This window comes from Panthera uncia, chromosome D4 (genome assembly GCF_023721935.1).
Source record: "Panthera uncia isolate 11264 chromosome D4, Puncia_PCG_1.0, whole genome shotgun sequence".
NCBI lineage: Eukaryota > Metazoa > Chordata > Mammalia > Carnivora > Felidae > Panthera > Panthera uncia.
Genome location: NC_064807.1, coordinates 82,454,592 through 82,476,539, shown reverse-complemented (window position 1 = coordinate 82,476,539; position 21,948 = coordinate 82,454,592). Strand labels below are relative to the sequence as shown.

General features: G+C 38.1%; 1 protein-coding gene and 1 long non-coding RNA gene across 3 annotated transcripts in view; one reads left to right on the top strand and one right to left on the bottom strand.

Annotated features, from left to right (window-relative positions):
• PBX3 (PBX homeobox 3) overlaps positions 1–21,948 on the bottom strand; it is a 220,034-nt gene that overhangs the window by 10,527 nt on the left and 187,559 nt on the right. The window lies entirely within an intron of this gene.
• Positions 19,158–21,948, top strand: part of LOC125927585 (uncharacterized) — a 77,587-nt gene continuing 74,796 nt past the window's right edge. Inside the window, exon 1 of the long non-coding RNA XR_007459378.1 lies at positions 19,158–19,552. This is a non-coding gene — a long non-coding RNA (uncharacterized LOC125927585). The remainder of the gene's footprint in view (positions 19,553–21,948) is intronic.

The following is a 21,948-nucleotide window of genomic DNA, read 5'->3' as shown; positions in this document are numbered from 1 at the left end:
CAGAAATCGACACCTAAGTTCAGGAATTTCTTTCACCTTTTAAAAACCAATGGATACAATTAGTTGCAAAAGAATCTCCACCCTCACCCTGTAAGAAGCACTAAAAGCTACAGATCACATGTGTCCTTTCTACACGGTGCTCACAGTGGAGCTAGGCTATACTCACGGGACGCTAAGTGGAGCCGGGCTTGCTCCGTCTCGGAACTGGAATGGTCTGTACGTTGGCCCCAGAATAGAAACACAGGCAGGAAACTGGTGGAGAGAAAGGGAATGCACTGTCCCGTACTTCTCTTTTGAGCCATGTATCAAGGATTCATGACTCTGCACTGTGCAGAGGGCGAAGGGCCAGGCAAGATTTTAAGATCAATTAAAAATGAGAATTAAAAAAGAGAGAGAGAATAAACATACAAGTACTTTCCTCCTTCTGTTCACGTTCATTGCTTTCAGCTCCCAGGCCATGAGTCTCTGGCAATTGGGGAAGTGAACAGTGAACATTCTGCAGGCTGCTGGTTTTCAGGAGCCCTTCTGCAAGGCCAAGACATGGCCAGAAAAGCTTCTGGTCTCGCCCATTTACTAGCCATGTGTTCGCCTAACTCCACCCAGCAGCAGACTGCCAATCGCTTTTAACAAGTCAAATGTTTTTATATGTGGAATCTAAAAAACAGACAAACTCATAGAATAGTTGGGTATACTAATGATTTGGCCCATGGTAATTAGCTGAAGACTGTTAGTTAGCAATGGCTATCACCCATGTGTCGCCAGTGAAGGAACAAGAGATCCAGACTAGACAAATTGCCCAAAACCACACAGCAAAGTGTGACAGATCCAGATCCAGATATCAACACCATTTTTTCCCAATTGATTTTTCCCCATCAATTTTTTCCATATCAATTGAGATATTTACTGAGTATCTCTTATGGTCAATACTAGCCTACGTGTCATGAGGAGATAAAAGAATAAATAAACATGTACCTGTACCTGCCTAGAATTTGCAATCTGATTATAAAACAATGCTAGACACACAAAACAATTAGCGAAAACTGCAGGACGGTGATGATCACACACCCAGGGTAACAGTACAGATTCTAAGTGCAGCAGGGATCTGAGGAAGAGAAGTCCCAGCAGGTCTGGGAAATCAGAGACTTCCGAGGTAAGGTAGAACCTGAACTGGACCTCAGCCTCAGTCCCACTCAAGAGCATTTTTACTGAGACTCCTATTTCAGAGGAGCAAAACTCTAGAAGCTCTGTTGACACAAACAAGCCAAAAATGCCAGCTGCTACCTCCCTCTTCGTACTAACTTAACTCCCTTTTCCCCTCTCAACCTCTAAACCCCTCTGTTGTGGTGAGACAGGAAGGAGCAACTGTTCTAAAGGAAAGGAGGAAAGGAGATCCAAGGAGTGTTTCTGGAAGATGTGACATCTGAGTGGAGGCCTAACAAGAAAGGAACATTCCCCCTGGGGAGAATGAAGGCACAGAGAGAGCAGGGGAAGGCATGGGTACCAGGATGGGCACCAGTTACGACATGTGAAGGACCAGCAGGCTCAGGCTAAGGAACAGGACAGGGGAGAGTGTTCTAGGCAAGGGAAAGCCTGAAGAGGCACCCTCACACCTCCCCTTCTGCAAGGCTGCACTGAGTGGAGAAGAAGTGGAAGGAAGACAAAGGCAGAGTCTTCTAGGAAGTATACTGGGGGATGGGGTCAGGGGGGGCCACCTGAGGCCAGGTAAGGCAGCCTTCTCAGACAGCTGCCTGTCCTGTGTCAGTGGACTGCACGCTTTTTACTGGAATAGTCCCTAAAGAAATTTTGAATAATCAGGTACCCACTCACACATATTTTGTCCTTTGCACATTTTTTAAGGTGGCATCTACTATTTTTCATTGTAAGTTTATAGTTATAAACAATGTTATTTCAGTATGTCATAAATGTTGACATTTTAAAATAAAACTGTAACACAATTCTTTAAAATGTATCCAACCGAATTTAAATAGCAAAGCAATTTGATACCCAGTATCCATTTTAAAAACACATAAACTTGCTTTTCTTTAACAGTCAAAAATTTTGCATCTCTTAGAAGTGTATTTCCATTACATTTTCCTCCCATATTATCCTAATGCAATATACTTTTATGCTTTACAAAAGAAAAACATGGAAATTGAAAATTTTACACTGTTTTTATTTCCTATAATTATAAGCTCTCCATGTTTCATATATCTTTCTGGATTAAGCTATCATTACAATTAGTCTAAAACTGATCAAAGCAATACAGACTTATTTTAATAAAAGTACCTACTTTGACCATCAAAAGTAACTTTTTAAAAAATCATTCATGTACTTCTTAATCAGAGGGGTGCAGGGTTATAAAGGGCTGATAGAAGGGGGTTTGGTCATCAAACTTTCACACAACCCTTTGGTGGCACTGGGGAGGGTCCCACCCTTTGGGGCAATGGGCCATCATATAAGGTGGGAGGGTTCCTTTCACAAAGTGGAAAAATGGCAAGTGATAAAGCAGAGGAAGGAAAAAACCCACACGTTGCTTCCACAACAGCCGCTTTCTGAGGCTTGCGGATTTCAGGCAAGAGTATATACATACATGTGGAAAGCTGGCCGGGAAAACCTTATAACCGCGCCCTAGTAACCTCTGGAAAATCTTTGGCTACTTTGTGGACCATGTATACCCTAGTTTGAGACTGATGCCTTAAGTAAACAGGCTAACTCTGGTTACAGTTTAACTTCTTTGTGTGAGTACATGGTGGAAGTCCCCTCACCGGCTGTGCCTAGGAAAGACCTCTGGCTATAAAAATGGGGCTCATTCAGGCAACTGTTGCTATGTGTCTCTATGACCTTTTGGAGCTCTACAAAGAACAAATTTGTCAGCTCCAGGAAATAAAAAACATTTTTTAAAGTTTGTTTATTTATTTATTCATTCATTCATTCATTCATTCATTCATTTCTTTATTTAGAGGGAGGAGAGACAGCGCATGCACATGCATTGGGAAGGGGCAGAGACAGAGAGAGAGATAGAATCCCAAGCAGGCTCTGCTCTGTCAGCACAGAGTCCGATGCAGGGCTGGATCTCACCAACCATGAGATCATGACTCGAGCCGAAATCAAGAGTCGGATACTTAACCGACTGAGCCACTCAGGTGTCCCGGAAGTCAAAAACATTCAGATTAAAGAAGTAAAGCTAGGTAGATAGATATGGTTTACTTATTATGTAGCATAACCATTCTGGAGAGTAAGCCATCACTATGCATATACCCTTTGCATCAGCATTACTAAGAAGTTATCTTGAGGAAATATTTAGAGATACATGTGCAAAGTGATTCACGACAGTCTTGCTTATGCTAGTAAAAAATAGATTAATTTATAGCACATCTGTGTATTGGAATATGATCATTGATTAAAAATCATGTTAAGGAAGAATATTTAGTGACACAGGGAAATATTCACAATATATTATAAAGAGAAGGAAAGGGCATTTGTTTTTCGTTTCACACAGCATGAGATTTTTTGGGGGTAACGATATTCACAGATATACAGAGGTATGTGTGTGCACACACACACACATACACAGGAAAAAAGTACAAGGACCCACATACCAATCAATATGTGATTATCTTTTAGAGTGCATTTATAAGCGGGGCACCTGGGTGGCTCAGTCAGTTAAGCGTCCGACTTCGGCTGGGGTCATTATCTCGCGGTCCATGAGTTCAAGCCCCACGTCGGGCTCTGTGCTGACAGCTCAGAGCCTGGAGCCTGTTTCGGATTCTGTGTCTCCCTCTCTCTGACCCTCCCCTGTTTATGCTCTCTTTCTGTCTCAAAAATAAATAAGCGTTAAAAAAATTTTTTTTAAATGTTTAGAGTAGATTTATAAGCAATTTCTATGTGTTTTTCTGTGTTTTTTCCAATATTATCCAAATTGATTTCAGATAAGCAGGTATTGGTTATTTTTTTTTTAGTTAGAAAAATGTATTTTACAATGAAAAAAGGGAACCAATCTGCTTCTTAAAAATATCAGTTAGAAGTCACTTAACAATCACTAAGAGTGCACATACCGGGCCCTGTGTTGGCCCACACAACTACAGGAGGCAACAACAATTCCATTCCTGTGATCTATCTGGAGGACAAGCTTGGAGCTTGGCAGGTCCAAGGATTCTTGAAATAATTAAAATCAGACACTTTGTAAATTTCACGCCATTAAAATTTCCCAGACTGCTTTGAAAACTCCATGTTCAAATCATAAAGCTAAACCACCTACAAAGTCTCTATAGTCACTGCAAGCCAGTTTATTAATTAGCGTTAACTGTATCTTACATTTCACATTCTATCACTACACTTATCATTTTAATCACAATGTTAAATAAAAGAGAAAAATTATTACTTCAAGACTGAATCTGCAGGAAGCAGGAATGGAGAACTTTAGAGTTCATCTTTAGTTTTGCTTCCGTGCATCGAATACATTAGGGAGAGGATCGGCACTTGTTTGGAAAAGTAGCAGCTGACACTAAAACATCATTACTGAAATTAGGAAACTGAAAATTTATGAAGCACAAATCTTAGAAAAATTTGCCATTGTGTTTCCCCTGTTTACTTGTGATGCATACTTTATGTTCTGTGCCTAATTAAATGCAACAGATTATGAAATGTTGAAATGCCAAGTCTTGTATAATGGAACATGTAGCATATTTACATGGTAAACAATTTTACCTCTAATAAATAGTGTTTCCCTAATCAATATGTTTTCATCCCCGTTATGTGATTCAATGTGAAATGAGGGATGGAAGCCAGATAACTGTTCAATTTTTAAAGTGAATGGTGTTAATAAGCTAAATCTCATTCCACTCCTCTCCTTCCCAGGGGTGCACAGTCAAGTTTATGTAAGGGCAGAAAGGCTGGACACACTGTAGATAACCATATGTGTGCATTCCCTTGAGAACCCAGAGGGCAGCTGCAGCAAGGGCTTGACAGCCAGACAGACCTGTGTGTGCAGCCCAGCGTTGTGATTTCCTAGCCGTTGTTGGCTTTGTCGTGCCATCTAAGGTCCTCCTCTCCTAGTCTGCAAGATGGGATAACAATACCTACTCCTCAGCGGGCTGCCGCGAAAATTAAATGAGAGAACGTGTTAAAATACACAGGACTGTGCCCGGGATGTACCAGGCACCCAATAAATGTTCTTTCCCTTTTCTTAAACAAGCAACAAGAGCAACAACAACAAAAGCTTCTGCTGGCTTTGCTTGCTTCCTGAGGTCACTGAGGTCAGGTCACCCTCTTCACATGAGCGTTGGATGCTGGGAGAGCGGGTCCAGGCTCCCAGTGCTGGGGGAGGGAGGGTACTGGCAACAGGGAAGAGGCAGCAGCAAGAGAAGGGAAAAGGGGGTGTTCCCCTGGATAATGGAGCATAATCAACTTCCTACTAGAGGTGGGTAACACCCAGACCGAGGGCTGCAAGCTGCCACACACCTCCGGGCGGCCATTGTGCACAAACAGTGGACAGTACAACCTCTGTCTCCTCGCCCCTCCTCCCTCCTGTCCCATCGTAACCACTTGCAAGACAAAGCACTGGACCTAGAATTTGTGGAAACCTGGTTTTGGATCCTACAGGCACCTCTGTTTATGACAGCAGCCATTAAGAAGGGCTCATTATTACATGCATTATCTCATTTAGCCCTCTCAAAGACCCAGTTTTACTGATTTAAAAACTGAGGTCAGAAAGTGTATGGAACTTGCCTGAGGTCACACAGTCTTTCTTGTTCTTTTTCCACTGTCTTATCTAATAAGATCGGTCTTTTCTTAGTGCTCTTCATGAATTGTTTATTCCATTTTACTTCTTTTCCATTGGCTAGGGCTACAAGAGTATATTCTACCTTGTCAGTGCAAAGTATTCTGGCTCCTTTATGGTTCAAATGCGGTTGAGCCCAAAAATCCAAACCATTTTTTTTTTCTTTTTAGAAAGTAAGTTCCAAATTCCTAACAACGGACTTGAAAACCGACTTTTGAAACACAACCTACTTCTGATGGGAGAAGTGAACAAATAGAAATTCAGTTTCCAGAGGATTTGAAATAATTTAAAACAGACTCACTTGTCAAGTACTGTATTTTTTTTTTTTTATTTGAGGCTGTGAAAAATTTTTATTGCCATAATGTACTGACACCCTTACAGTTTGGCTTTGCCCTTTCTACTCTATGCATGATAGACTGATAACTGCTCATGACATTCACAAAGAGGCTCATGTGCAAAAGTATATAAAACGTCAGCCTCGCGGCCACAGTACACAGAGAACAGATGACACCGTTCATCTCCCTAAAACATGTGCTGCAGGGTGGCTCTAAATTACCACGGAAGATGTTTCAGTTAAAGATTTTTTTTTCTTTAAAATTACTTCTCTCATTAAAAAAATAAAAATCAAAATGTGTTAGGTGTACAACTGAATAGATTCTATGGAAAGCCTGACAGATTTTGAAGCACTGACATCACGAGGGCGGAAGTCCCTCTTGCCAGCTGCACTTAAAGGTAGGGCCATCTACCAGGCAACACATCAGCATCCCAGATCAAAAGTCAAGAGCACTTCTTAAACAATAATGAACCAGACTTTTTGTCCGGGTAAGTCTCATGTAACAGAAAACATCAAAATTTATTTATTGAGTGTCCTATGTAAAGAAGCCCTACAGTTAAGTCTTTTATTTCATGGAAACCCTTATTTATTCATTTATTTGACCACCACTCCCTACTAAATACACACCCTAGTTTCCCTTTCTTTCTAAAGATCTAGATTATTCATTGGATTTATTGAAAATGGTAATACCTATCCTCAAAAACCTTCCAACATACCTAATTAGTTCTCACTGACAATGAATCACACGCATTTTTAGAATAAAGAATACACTAAGGATAGGTCCAGTCAGAGACTAAGAATTTAGACACAACCCTACTCACCCTGGCTCCTCTTTGGCTGTCTCCTTTGTGGAGCCTATGAAAACCTAGGGGCTGGAGGCTGCTAGCACACTACTAGCTCGCCAAAGGCTGGACTTTCTTCTGGAACCTTGACAAGGCTTTGTATGCACCACATATCGAGTAGGAAAACTCTGGTTGAATGGGTGGCAAATTGGCATTTATTGAGCACTCGTGATATACCAAGCCCTGTACTAGGCATTCTACATATAGGATCTCACTTAGCCCTCAAACCTCTGAAGAGATTATTACCATCTTAAATTTACAGTTCAAACAACGGAGACTTCAGGTTAGATAATTTGCTCATGGTCACAGCACTACTTAATAGTGGGGGAGTGGAATATGAGTGGCTTTTCTGCACCTTTCTACACGGAATGTACAGTCGGTTGGGAGTTAGAATGCCAATTTCTCAAACACAGTGGACATGAAAGGACGGTACCACTTCTCAAATAGAACAGAAATAACGAAACTTAGCTTTGGTAAAGAATCTGGTGTACCTATAGGGCAATGGTCTAAATATCAAACTTTAGAAAGTCAAGAAGGAGAAAACAAAACAAAACAAAACTAGTCACACTACTTTAAAACTTCTCTCCCTTGATCTTTGATCCAGTCACCTGATAAGATCCCAGTGGGGGTGACCCAATTAGTTCTTTTACCCTCTTCTATTCAAGTCACAAGTCCAGGCTGTTGGCTGACTCTGCCAATAATTCTACCTTTTGGCTCATTACTGGCCAGATCATTCCACACACATAGCAAGAGTGCCTGGCAGACACTGTGTTCCCCCAAAGCAGTCCCTGACCATCACCTTTGACCTCCCAAATCCAGGCTTACCCTCACTGTCATTCGGTTCAGGACCGTATGTCCTCTTGTAATAACAACAGGTGTAACATTCATACAGGGCTTCTTAAGTGCCAAACACTATTCTAACCACACAATATATATTAACTCATTAAATCTGCGTAACAATCCAATGAGGCAAGTTCTATTATTTCCCCTATTTTATGTATATGAAAACTGAGGCACAAAGAATTTTGAAAGAAAGAAAAAAAAGAAAGGAAGGAAGGAAGGAAGGAAGGGAAGGAGGGAGGAAGATAGATTTTAGTTCAGGTCATGATCCCAGGGTAGTGGGATCGAGCCCTGTGTCAGGCTCCACTCTGATCATGAAGCCTGCTCAAAGATTCTTTCTCTCTCTCCCCCTCTGCTCCTCTTCCCTGCTAGCACATGCTTTCTTTTACTCTCTCTCTAAAATAAAGAAGACAGAAGGAAGGAAGGAAGGAAGGAAGGAAGGAAAGAAGGAAGGAAGGAAGGAAGGAAGGAAGGAAGGAAGGAAGGAAGGAAGAAAAAAGGTAGTACATACAGTTGGTTCAGAATGAATATCTGAAAAGAACATGTATGTTAAGAAACATTACAAAGAATGTCTAAGGCACGTTAATTGCCTTTGGGGAGTAGGACTAAGAGTTTGAGGGAGAAGGGAGACTTTTGAAAGAAACAACTTTTGGGTTTGTTGAACTCTACTTATGGTTTTTAAGAATTTTTATTAATTTCTGCACTTATCTTCACTATTTCCTTCCTTCCACTTTTTTGGTTTAATTTAGTGTCTTTTAATACCTTGAGATAGATCCTTAACTCACTGATTTTCAGCCTCCCCACTTTATATACATACATAAAACATACACACCTTATATATAATTAATATATATAATTATATATTATAAATAATATATACAAGTATACATTAAATAATATTATATATATAATACCTATGCTATATATAAAAAACATATACCTAAAGCTATACATTTCCTTTTAAGCATGGGTTTAGCCATATCCCATGAATTTTGAAAGGAGTATTTTCATTATCATCCAGTTAAAATATTTTGCAATTTTCACTGTGGTCTCATTAGCCCATGAGAATATTAAGAAACATACTGCCTTAGTTTCAAACATGAGAATTTCTAGTTATATTTTTGTTATTGAGTTATAGTTTAATTCCACTGTACTCAGAAAACAAACTCTGTTTTCAATTATTTAAAATTTATTGAGAGGTGCTTGATGGCCCAGAATACATTAACTTTCAAAATGTTCTGCAAGAGCTTAAAAAGAACACGTATTCTGTAGTATTAGGTTGTTTGCTAATCACGGTGTTCAAATCTTCCGTATCTGTGCTACTCAAGGTGCGGGTCTAGAACCATCGGCATGAGCAGCATTTGGGAGCTGCAAATTATCAGGCCCCATTATAGACTTCAAATTAGAAGTGCCAGGAATAAGGCCCAGGTATCTCTATTCCAACAAGCTCTCCAGATTGTAACAGAAAAATCTACAATGATTATGGATTTATCTACTTTTCTTTGAAATTTTTAAAGTTTTTGCTCTATGTTTTTTGAGTTTCTGCTATTTGGTACACACAAATACAGAACTTTTGGGTCAATATTATTTAGTGCCTCTCTTTATCCCTAGTAAAACTTTTTGCCTTAATGTGTTCTTTATCTGATATTAACAAAGAAACACCAATTTTCTTTTGGTTATAATGTTTACATGTTATATCTGTCCCCATACTGTTATTTTCATTCTATGTCCTTATGTTTTAGATGTGTCTCTTAAAGAATACATATAATTAGGTTTCATTTTTATGTCTTACCTGACAATATTTGCCTATTAGAGTACTCAGCTCATTTGAACTTAATGGAATTACTGGTATATTTGGGAATAAACCTATCATCTTACTAAGTGCTTCCTATTTGTCCCACTTAGGACACTTCCCCCCACCTCCCACCCTTCTTGCTTCTTTTAGATTGCTTCTTTTCTTTCTTCTTCCCTTTCTTTCTTTCTTAGAGAGAGAGAGAGAGAGAGAGAGAGAGAGAGAGGCAGAGGGGGAGGGGGAGACTCTTAATCAGGCTCTCTCTGGAGCATGGAGCCTGATGCTCAATCTCACAACATGAGATCATGACCTGAGATGAAGTCAAGAGTTGGACACTTAACCAACTGAGCCACCCAGGCACCCCTAGATTACTTGTTTTAAAAAATTATTCCATGTTTCCTTCTTTATAAGTTTGGAAATTATATATTCTTTAAGTATTCTTTAAGTGAGTATCCTAGAGATTACACATTCATGACTATCAAAGTCTAACTGATACTTTTACAGTAAGTGGTACCTTTATTACCTTTTACGCAAGAGTATTAGAACACTTATCCTCCTCTCATTAAATTATGAGGCATTACTGTTGTATATTTTAATTCCATGCATATTATAAGCTAAAAGGACATTATTATAATTATTTTAAACAATCAATATTCATTTAGATACACACACATTTTTACCCTTTGCTTTTCTGCTACTTCCTGCATCTCCCACCCACTATCTGGTATCTTTTTTACTTCTTCATGAAGAGTATTTTTTGTACTTCCTTTTGTGAGAAAATGGTACAGATTCTCTCAAAAAAAATTTTTTTTTACTGAAAACGTCTTTATTTCAACTCCATGATGAAAGGACACTTTTGGCAGATACAGAATTCTAGACTGACATTTAATTTAGTTTATCTAAAGGTATCATTCCACTGTATTACAGCTCTATTCTTTTAGTTAAAAAATTAGTTGTTAGTCCAATTGCTCCTTCTGTGAAGGCAATCTTATTCTTCCCTCTGGCTGCTTTTGTTTTGATTGTGTTAAGTGTGGATTCCTATTAATTCATTCTGTTTGGGGACTATAGTTTTTCAGAATCTAGGGTTTGGAATCTTCCATCAGTGTTGGAAAGTTATCAGCCTTTACTTTTTAAATATTGCTTCTGACCCACTCTTATATTTGCTTCTGGGGCACCAATTACGTTTATGTTAGACTTCTTACTGTATCTTACTTTCTCCCCCTCTGATTTTCTATCCTATGGTCTCTCCAGTCTTTAGTATGGTTATTTTCTCATGACACATCTTCCCATTCACTAATTCTCTCTTCAACTATGTCTAATCTGTGTTTAAATCCATATACTGAATTCTTAATTTTGGTTACTGTATTTTTGGATCTAAAATTTCCATTTGAACTTTTTTATGGTTTCCAGTTCTCTGACAACATTCTCTATTTGCTTTTTATTTCCTTACATATATTAGGCATAGTTATTTCACAGCCCATACTGGATTCTTTTCTACATTTCTATGGGTCTGTTTCTGTTGTCTGTTGGTTATAGTACATGATGCCATGTCTTCTTGTATGTCTGTTTTTCTGATTGTGTGCCCAATGGTGTATTTGCTTTGTTTACAGAAACAGGTTGAAGCCTAGAATGATGGTATCTTTCTCTACAAAAAAATTATATTTGCTTTATCCAGGCACCCACAAGTACTAGCAATCCAATCTCAAGGACCAAGGTATTTTGAAGAATTACAGTCTCTGTGAGTGTCTATGTACTTCCCAATGCACCCTTGCTAGAGTGCAGCCCTAGCAATCAAGGGAAATAAGGTAGCCTCCCCTGATAGGTCCTAGCCACCTGGATACCAGTTCCCTACAAAGTTGTCAAAAGTACTGCTTAACCCCTCAGCCTCTTACTCTCTCAGAACTGACAAATGACCCAAGGAAAAGTCATTTCCCCTGGCCTTATTTTCTTTTTATCTACAAGTTCCCTGGACAACATCATCCATTCCCAGGGCCTCAACTATGAACTTCAGTGGATGACTCCCAAGCTACATCTTTAACCTTGACCTTTCTCATAGATTATACTTCTAAACTGAACATTTCCCAACTGAGATACTGATGGCAATGCAAACCTGGCACAAACCTTTAATCTCCCCTCCATCAAACAAGCATTTCCTCATGTGTTTCCTGTATCAGATAATAATATCACATCTTCAATTAATTAGGCTAAAAACCTCAGCTATCTTCTAATACTCTTTCCTCCTCACATTCATATCCAACTGTTTACATAATCTCCAAAACAGAAGTTCTACCTCCAAAATGCTTTACAAATCCCTCCCTGTTTTCTACTTTCAGTGGCCTTATTTGAATCCTTACCACCTCTTTCCTGGAGTATACCAACAATCTCCTATATAGTCACTCTCATTCTAGTAGGGTTTCCTACCAGTACTTGCAGGTGCCTGGACAAAGCAAATATAATTTTTTTGTAGAGAAAGATACCATCATTCTAGGCTTCAAGCTGTTTCTATAAACAAAGCAAATACACCACTGGGCACACAATTAGAGAAAAACAGACATACAAGAAGACATGGCAACATGTACTAGAATAGAGTGTTGAATGAGACTTCAGTCCAGTCAACATGAAATTCACCATCAGGGGAAAAGCATTAAACAATTCATTACTTACTGCTCAGTTTGGCATCACATATACTAAAACTGGAACAATTTGTGATCTGGGGATCACAAAATTTGTGACTGGCTGGCTCAGTCAGTGAAGCATGTGACTCTTGAACTCAAGGTCATGAGTTTGAGCCCCACATTGGGTGTAGAGTTTATTTTGAAGACAAAACAAAATAATTCATTATGTAATTATAATTGTGATAAGTGCCATCAAGGAAAAGTGTAAGAAGCTATGAGAATATACAATGGAGGATATGAACTGTGGATACATGGAAAGCTTTCTTAAAGAACTGACATTTGAAGTGAGCTTTCAAATTAATAAGACTGGTAATTAATAAGATGTTTATGCATTTTTGTAGGGAAGACAGGGTTATTAGGCCATTCCAGATAGCACAAACGGCATAATAATAATTATTATTATATCTTCTCCTTACTCTATGATAGGCACTCTGATAGGTGCTTTACCTATATTATCTCACTGAAACTCCTATAACCTGATGAAGTACATGCTGTTTTAATCCAAAATATACCGATGAGGAAATGAGGCACAGTGAGGTTGAATGACTTGCCCAAAGGTCACAGAACTAATAAGTTGGGGAACCTTCCTAATCTTCTTAGTAGAAAGTAAACTCATCCTTCTACCATATTCCAAAATGGCACCCATATGCCCCTGTGCACTCCCCCAGGTAACTTTTGTATCCTGGCATTAACATGTTTGTCTGTCTCCCCCAAGAAATCTGACATTTCTGAGGGAGAAGACCTCTAATTCACCTTTGTTTGCCACAGTGCCAAGCACAATGCCTATAATAGGCACTCAGGACCTGTTGAGTGCATTTGGAAAATAGCTAGAAAATCCAGACAAATCCTTTTAGCTGGATCAAATTAACTTCTTTACATTGTTTGTAGTTTCTACTCTCAAAATCCGTATTCATTTTAGAAAAGTAATATGCTTCCTACATGGCTGAGAGGAGTCAGGAAAGGAGAAGAGAAGCCAAAACACAAGGACAAAGGAAGCCCAAGGGCATCTCTGGAGAGTGCCAGATATCCCGGGTGGGAATATCACAGAGTCAGCATAAGTGAGAAGCCAGCAGGCTTGAACCTGGAGCCTGTTCTGAGCTGGTGCCTTTGTTCTTTGGGCTACACTGTGGATCTTCTGTTCACTCCTCCCTCTGTACTCTCTGCACTGTTCTGGGCCCCAAGAGGCTGACCTACATACCCTCAGGTTTCTGGTCAAAGCAAGTCACTGGTGGGAGATGCGAAAAGGGGAGGAAAGTAACGTCAGAGCAATTGCTGCCCTGACTCCCTCCATGTAAAAACGGCTTTACTTAAGGTTTTAGTTACTATCTTTGCAAATACAGCTTCTATGTCTCTGGTGGGTTCTTATAATCCTTCTTTTATCTCTCCAGGGCGAGGGTAGTAACAGAACCAACCATTACTAGCATTACCTTTTGTGGTTTCCCTACACTCTGCCCACACTTCTGTGAATAGTCGCTTTTCAACTCTCCTCGAATTACTCTAATTTGAGTGTGCCATCTGTTTTCTGCTGGGACCCTGACTGATATATTGGCCTACTGGTCTGACAAGCCTCAGAGAAGCAAGGCAATGGAAAGGTGAGATGCAATGATGAGGGACAGGCATGAGGAGAGACTGCCAGGAATACTCAAAGGGAAGAAATAGGCAAAAGAAGGTGAAGGGGATGAAAACTGGATTCTGAAATATGGCTTCTTCTAGGTATAGGAAAACTCGAAAACCACTACATCTAAGCTGGAAATAGTCTCTGTTCTTAGTTTGGGCATTATATCAAACTCGTAGGAAGAGATTTCCTCAAAAAAAGTCAGTTCAAAATAAATATAATACCTGCCATCGCTGGAGCAAACTTTAGGTACCACGCTAATCACGGTACTGATTGTTAGCAGAGAAGAAAACAACAACAAATCAGAGGCTTCTGTTTTCTTTAAATCTTGCAGATATATGCTTTATCTGTACTCAGTGTTACAGCATCCTCAAAGCTCCCATCTCTTTACAACCTGCTCCTTTGTTCTTTGCACACTGTCTAATGACGTCTATCTCCACTAGGACACACAAGCAGAACCTTTTATAGAACAGAGGGTCTGTAGCCTTCTTTTAAGACAGAGTGAAAGAACCACTTTAACAAAATAGCTGCCTCTTTCCTTCACCTTGTCTCTAGTTCGCCAATCCAGTCCTGCCTTCTGTCTACTTGCCAAAGCAACCGAACAGGCCTTTATAGATAGCTGAAAAAGATACTGTAATCTGATAGTCATCTTTTTTTTCCCCTGCTCTAATTATTATTTTAGCGGGCTTCTTCTTATTTTAATAGATTTTTTTTAATAAGGAAATCTTACTTACAAATTTTAATTAGCTTACTGAATATTCACTGCTTTGGAATAAGTCGTTTAATGAGTAAGGAGACCTCAGGCTACTAACTAGCCTGGAGTGTCTAAAGTAGCTTAGGGGGAAATGACGCAGCCCGAGTGATAAAAGCCAAGGCCTGTGCCTCACAAACCAGGATTCTGCAGCTGGGGCCTCAGAGATAGAGGAATCACACTGCCTCTTGCAGGAAAAAAAGGTAAAAATCCAGTTTCTTGTTTTTTATTAAAAACCTCTGAGTAAGAACCTCCAGCTCTCCCACTCATAAAGTCTTGTGACTCTTTGTCAAATCACTTAACCTCTCTGAACATCAGTCTCCTCATCTGTAAGGGTTAGATAATAATTTTTTCCACACTAGACTGTTGTAAAAGTGGGTCCTGTGCACCACTTTAAAAGCTCTAAAATACGTGAGTTGAATGAATGAATGAATGAATCTTAATGTTGCCAATTAACCTCTCTACTATTTCAGGTACTCATCTGTTAAAAAAAAAAAAAAATCAATCCTTTCTTTACAGTACATTTCAATTACAGTAGCAATGAAGAAGAAGTGAACATTTTTCATTCTAAAAACACCTAGCAGAGAAAGTAGGGCCAGAGTTATTTAAACTCAAAATTGGAATCAGGAGAACAATGGAGTTTTTTGTGACTTGCTAATTTGAATAATCAATGCAAGTTAGCACTATTTCAAAAAGTAAAAGCATATTAATATCTGCTTCACTAATTAAGTATATGTGACAATTTAAGTATGATTCTCAATGCTTATGACATTTGAAATCATTCCTTCTTTTGTGAATTTTCAGGGTGTTATGTAAAAAAAGGGGGGGGGGGGATCTCCAGCTTACTTAACCAAACCAAGCCTTAAGAAATCAGAGAGGGGTAGAGGGGTGCCTGGGTGGCTCAGTCGGTTAAGCATCAGACTCTTGGTTTTGGCTCAGGTCATGATCTCATGGTTCGTGGGTTTGAGCCGCACATCGGGCTCAATGCTGACAGAGCAGGGTCTTCTTGGGATTCATTCTCTCTCTGCTCCTCTCCTGTTCTCCCTGTTTCCCTCAGAATAAATAAATACAATTTTTAAAAAAAGACATCAGAATTTCAAATTCTGAGCTCAACCTGCAATTCTACATTAAGGATATTTATATTTACAATATATCACCAGAAATTAATGTTAGACTAACATAAACTAAATTTTTCACTTACCAGTGCCTATTTATACATTATAGTATAGAATGAACTTAAAAAGCTGTAAGATATATTAACTTTATATGTCCAAAACCAAACTCCTGATCTGCCCTTCCACCAAAAAATCTGTTCCTCCTAAATCCTTCCCCATCACACTTAAAGGAAAACTGCACCTTTCTGCTGCTCAAGCCAAAAATGTTTGAGACCTCCTTGACTCTTTCTCTGACATCCTACATTTCATCTATCAGTAAACCCTCTTGGCTGTACCTTCACAATTATCTGGGATCCAGCCACTTTTCATCACCTTTACTACAAGCATCCTGTTCCAAGCCACCGTCATCTTCTCCCTGGATTATTGCGATGACACCCTAACTGGTGACTGCTGTCCTTGCCTCCTTCACTCTATTATCAATACAGCTGCCATGGTGATCCTGTTAAAACTTAAGTCAGATCATGTCACTCCCCAGCTTTCCACTTCATTCAGAGGAAAAGTCCTCCGTTACCATGGTGTCTAAGGCCCCCACACCATTTGGATCTCACAATCTCTCTGACTTGTCTCTGACGCCTCCTCCCACTTGTTCAGGCAATTTTCCCCTCAGGCCCTTTGCACCTACTGTTCCCTCTGCCTGGAATGTTCTTTGCCTATTAGCCACATGGGTTGTTCATTCTCTCCTTCAATCTTTACCAAAAGATACTCTCTCAGGAGGGGTTTTCTTTACCACCTTATTAAAAATTGCACACTTCACTCCCTGTTCTCTTTCCCTCCTTTATTTGTCTTATCCATACCACCTATCACTGTATTCTAATTTATCATCTCATTTACTTATGTTATCTGTTTGTATTCTCCCAGGAAAATGTAAGCTCAATGAAGGCAGGTTTGCTGTTGATGTGAAAGTAAACTTTTTAGTCAAGTGAAATATATATAAACCAACACAAGGTGTATATATACATCATAAGTAGAGAGCTTGATGCATTTTCAAAAAGTGAAGACACCCATGAAAACATTGTTTAGATACAGAAACATCTCCCTTCCCAATCACTGTTCTCCTAAGGGTAACCACTTTTATCCTGACTTTATTTTTTATTTTTTAGAAAGAGAGAGAGAGAGAGAGAGAGAGAGAGAGTGAGTACGAGCCAGGGAGAGGGGCAGTAGGAGAGAGTCCCAAGCAGGCTACATGCTCAGTACAAAGCCTGACATGGGGCTCGATCCCATGACCCTGGGATCATGACCCGAGCTGAAATCAAGAGTCGGACGCTCAACCAACTGAGCCACCCAGATGCCCCTATCCTGAATTAACACTAAGATCAAGTTTGTTTTTGAACTTTTTTTAAAAGTAGCCTCCATGCCCAACGTGGGGCTTGAACTTATGACCCTGAGATCAAGAGTTACATGCTATACCAAATCAGCCAGTCACGTGCCTGTTTTTGAACGTTTTAATAAATGGAATCATATACCAAGTGCCTGACTTCTTTCACTTAGCATTATATAGGTATACATAGTCAAGTTCATACATTCTCACTGCTATAAAATATTCTAAATATACAAAAGTATGCCACATTTATTTACCCATTTTCCTACTGATGGACATTTCCATTGTTTCTAGTTTGGCTAATGGGAATACTGTTGCTAAGAATATTCTTTTACATATCTTTGGTGAACATATGTACGTACTTCTGTCAGGTAGGGCAGGCGGTTTTGCCTGTTAAGTTCACAGACATCTCTTCCATTCCCAGTATAGTATCTGGTACATAATAGGTATTCCAATTGATTTCTTTGTTAGCAAATGAATGGAAATACTTTTAAATATTCTGTTATTTGGATAAAATAATTCACATAAAACTTCCTTCATCTATCTATCTATCTATATATACATATATAGATAGATACATACATATAATATATATACATATCTATATATGTGTGTATATATATATAGATAGATACATACATACAATATATATACATATCTATATATGTATATATATGTACATATCTATATATGTATACATAGACATATCTATATATGTATACATATACATATATACATATATACATATGTATATAGACATGTACATACATATCTATATATGTATATATATGTACATATCTATATATGTATATATATTATATGTATGTATCTATCTATCTATATATATATGTTTATAAAGCATAAAAATTATAATCATTTAAAATTTTTATCTTTGAAGTATAGTTGGCATAAAACATTATATTAGTTTCAGGTATACAACACAATGATTCAACAATTCTATACATTACTCAACACTCACCACCCTACATTATTACAAAATTATTCACTCTCTTCTTTTTGCTGAACTTTTCACCTCTGTGACTTCTTATTTTATTACTGGAGGTATGTACACCTTTTAATCCTTTTCACCTATTTTTCCCATCCCCCATCTTCCTCTTTTCTGGCAACCACCAGTTTGTTCTCTGTGCTTAGAAGTTGTTTCCGGCACAAAAAACCATAAAATACCTAGGAATAAATCTAACCAAAGAGGTGAAAAATCTATATGCTGAAAACTATAGAAAGCTTATGAAAGAAACTGAAGACACAAAAGAATGGAAAAAGATTCCCTGCTCCTGGATAGGAAGAACAAATATTGTTAAAATGTCAATGCTACCCAAAGCAATCCACATATTCAATGCAATCCCTATCAAAATAACACCAGCATTCTTCACAGAGTTAGAACAAATAATCCTAAAATTTGTATGGAACCAGAAATGACCCCAAATAGCCAAAGTGATCTTGAAAAAGAAAATCAAAGCAGGAGGCATTACAATCCCAGACTTCAAGCTATACTACAAAGCTGTAATCATCAAGACAGTATGGTACTGCCACAAGAACACACACTCAGATCAATGGAACAGAATAGAGAACCCAGAAATGGACCCACAAACGTATGGGCAACTAATCTTTGACAAAGCAGGAAAGAAGATCCGATGGAATAAAGACAGTCTCTTCAGCAAGTGGTGCTGGGAAAACTGGACAGCGACATGCAGAAGAATAAACCTGGACCACTTTCTTACACCATACACAAAAATAAACTCAAAATGGATGAAAGACCTCAATGTAAGACAGGAAGCCATCAAAATCCTTGAGGAGAAAGCAGGCAAAAACCTCTTTGATCTTGGCTGCAGCAACTTCTTGCTCACCATGTCTCCAGAGGCAAGGGAAACAAAAGCAAAAATGAACTCCTGGGACCTCATCAAAATAAAAAGCTTCTGCACAGCCAACGAAACAATCAGCAAAACTAAAAGGCAACCGACAGAATGGGAGAAGATATTTGCAAACGACATATCAGATAAAGGGTTAGTATCCAAAATCTATAAAGAACTTATCAAACTCAACACCCAAAAAACAAATAATTCAGTGAAAAAATGGGCAAAAGACATGAATAGACACTTCTCCAAAGAAGACATCCAGATGGCCAACTGACACATGAAAAAATGCTCAACATCACTTGTCATCAGGGAAATAGAAATCAAAACCACAATGAAATACCACCTTACACCTGTCAGAATGGCTAACATTAACAAGTCAGGCAACAACAGATGTTGGCGAGGGTGCGGAGAAAGAGGATCTCTTTTACATTGTTGGTGGGAATGCAAGCTGGTGCAGCCACTCTGGAAAACAGTATGGAGGTTCCTCAAAAAACTAAAAATAGAACTACCCTATGACCCAGCAATTGCACTACTAGGCATTTATCCACGGGATACAGGTGTGCTGTTTCTAAGGGACACATGCACCCCCATGTTTATAGCAGCACTATCGACAATAGCCAAAGGATGGAAAGAGCCCAATGTCCATCAATGGATGAATGGATAAAGAAGATGTGGTTTATATATACAATGGAGTATTACTTGGCAATCAAAAAGAATGAAATCTTGCCATTTGCAACTATATGGATGGAACTGGAGGGTATTATGCTAAGTGAAATTAGTCAGAGAAAGACAAAAATCATATGATTTCACTCATATGAGGACTTTAAGAGACAAAACAGTTGAACATAAGGGAAGGGAAACAAAAATAATATAAAAACAGGGAGGGGGACAAAACAGAAGAGACTCATAAATATGGAGAACAAACTGAGGGTTACTGAAGGGGTTGTGGGAGGGGGGATGGGTGAAATGGGTAAGGGGCATTAAGGAATCTACTCCTGAAATCATTGTTGCACTATATGCTAACTAATTTGGATGTAAATTTTAAAAAATAAAAAATTAAATTAAAACAAAAAAGAAATTGTTTTTTTTTTTTTACTTTTTCATTTGTTTTATTTTTTAGATTCCAAGATGTACACATTAAATGTGCATAGATTTTTTTTGTATGCTAATAATACTTCAACAAAAACATTAAAAAAATTTTAAAGCATAAAAATTAATTCCTGTAAATCTTCCACTCAACTTAAATAAACATACAACAATACCACTAAAACTCTGAATATTCTTTTCTAATCCTATTCCACTTAACTGAGGTTTTTTTTTTTTTTTTATCATTCCCTTTACTTTCTGTATATTTAATCATATATGTATGTACTCTAAACAATATGCTGTTTGCTTGGTTTTGAACTTTATATATATATACTCTGCAATGTGCCTTTTTCACTCACTATTATGTTTCTAAGATGCACTCACATTGGATATATGTCATTGTACATTATTCTTTTTCACTGCTATATAGTAATCTGTTGTGGGATTATACCACAATAGATTTATCCATTTCCCCACTCAATGGACACTTGTCTTATTTCAAGTTTTTTGCCATTTCAAACAATGTTATTACAAATGCTCTTACATATTCGCAACTACGAGGATGGAACTAGAGGGTATTATGCTAAGTGAAATTAGTCAGAGAAAGACAAGTATCATATGACTTCATTCATATGAGGGCTTTAAGATACAAAGCAGATGAACATAAGAGAAGGGAAGCAAAAATAATATAAAAACATGGAGGGGGACAAAAACATAAGAGACTCTTAAATATGGAGAACAAACTGAGGGTTACTGGAGGGGTTGTGGGAGGGAAGATGGGCTAAATGGGTAAGAGGCATTAAGGAATCTACTCCTGAAATCACTGTTGCACTATATGCTAACTAACTTGGATGCAAATTAAAAAAATAAATTAAAAAAAAAAAGGAAAGGGTAAAAAAAAAAACAACCCAAAAAACAAATGCTCTTACATATGCTTCCTGATATACATACACAAGAAGTTTTCTAGAACAATTTCACTAAGAGGTGAAATTAAGTATTGATTGAATGGTATATGTATATTTAAATTTATAAGATAATGCCATAAGGTTTTCAAGGTGGCTATACCAATTTACATTCCTACTAAGAATATTTAAGAGTATCTGCTATTATATATTTTTGTCAACAATGTCCAGACTTGGTATGGTCAAATTTAGGATTTTTTGCCCCAATCCAGGAAATGTAAAATGTTATTTCATTGAAGGTTTTAAATCACATTTTCCTGATTACAAAAAAGGATCTTCTCATATAATGGACTATTTATATTCTTTCTGTGAAGTCCTTGTTTTTGTCTATTTTTCAAATATGTTCTTTGTCTTTTTCTTATTAATTTATAGGAATTCCTTATGTATTTTAGATTTTAATCTGACTTATACACTTACAAATATCTTCTTGTAGTCTGTGGGCTGTCATCACATTTTATTTATTTATTTTCTTTCGTTATTTTTTAAATGTTTATTTATTTTTGAGAGAGAGAGACAGAGTTTGAGCAGAGGAGAGGCAGAGAGGGAGACACAAATCTGAAGCAGGCTCCAGGCTCTGAGCTGTCAGCACAGAGTCCAAAGCGAGGCTCAAACTCACGAACTGTGAGATTATGACCTGAGCCAAAGTCGGACACTTAACTGACTGAGCCACCCAGGTGCCCCTGTCTTCACATTTTAAAAAACATTTTATTTGAAATAATTTCAAGCCTGCAAAAAAGGCCACAAAAACAAAAATAGTATAAAGAACATCTGTGTATGCCTTTTAGTCATATTCACCTGTTATTAAACATTTTGCCCCATTTGTTTTATCATTTGTGTTCACTCACGCATGTGCACTTTGTGTTTATACACGTTTATGTGTGTTTATATATGTGTGTGTATAAACA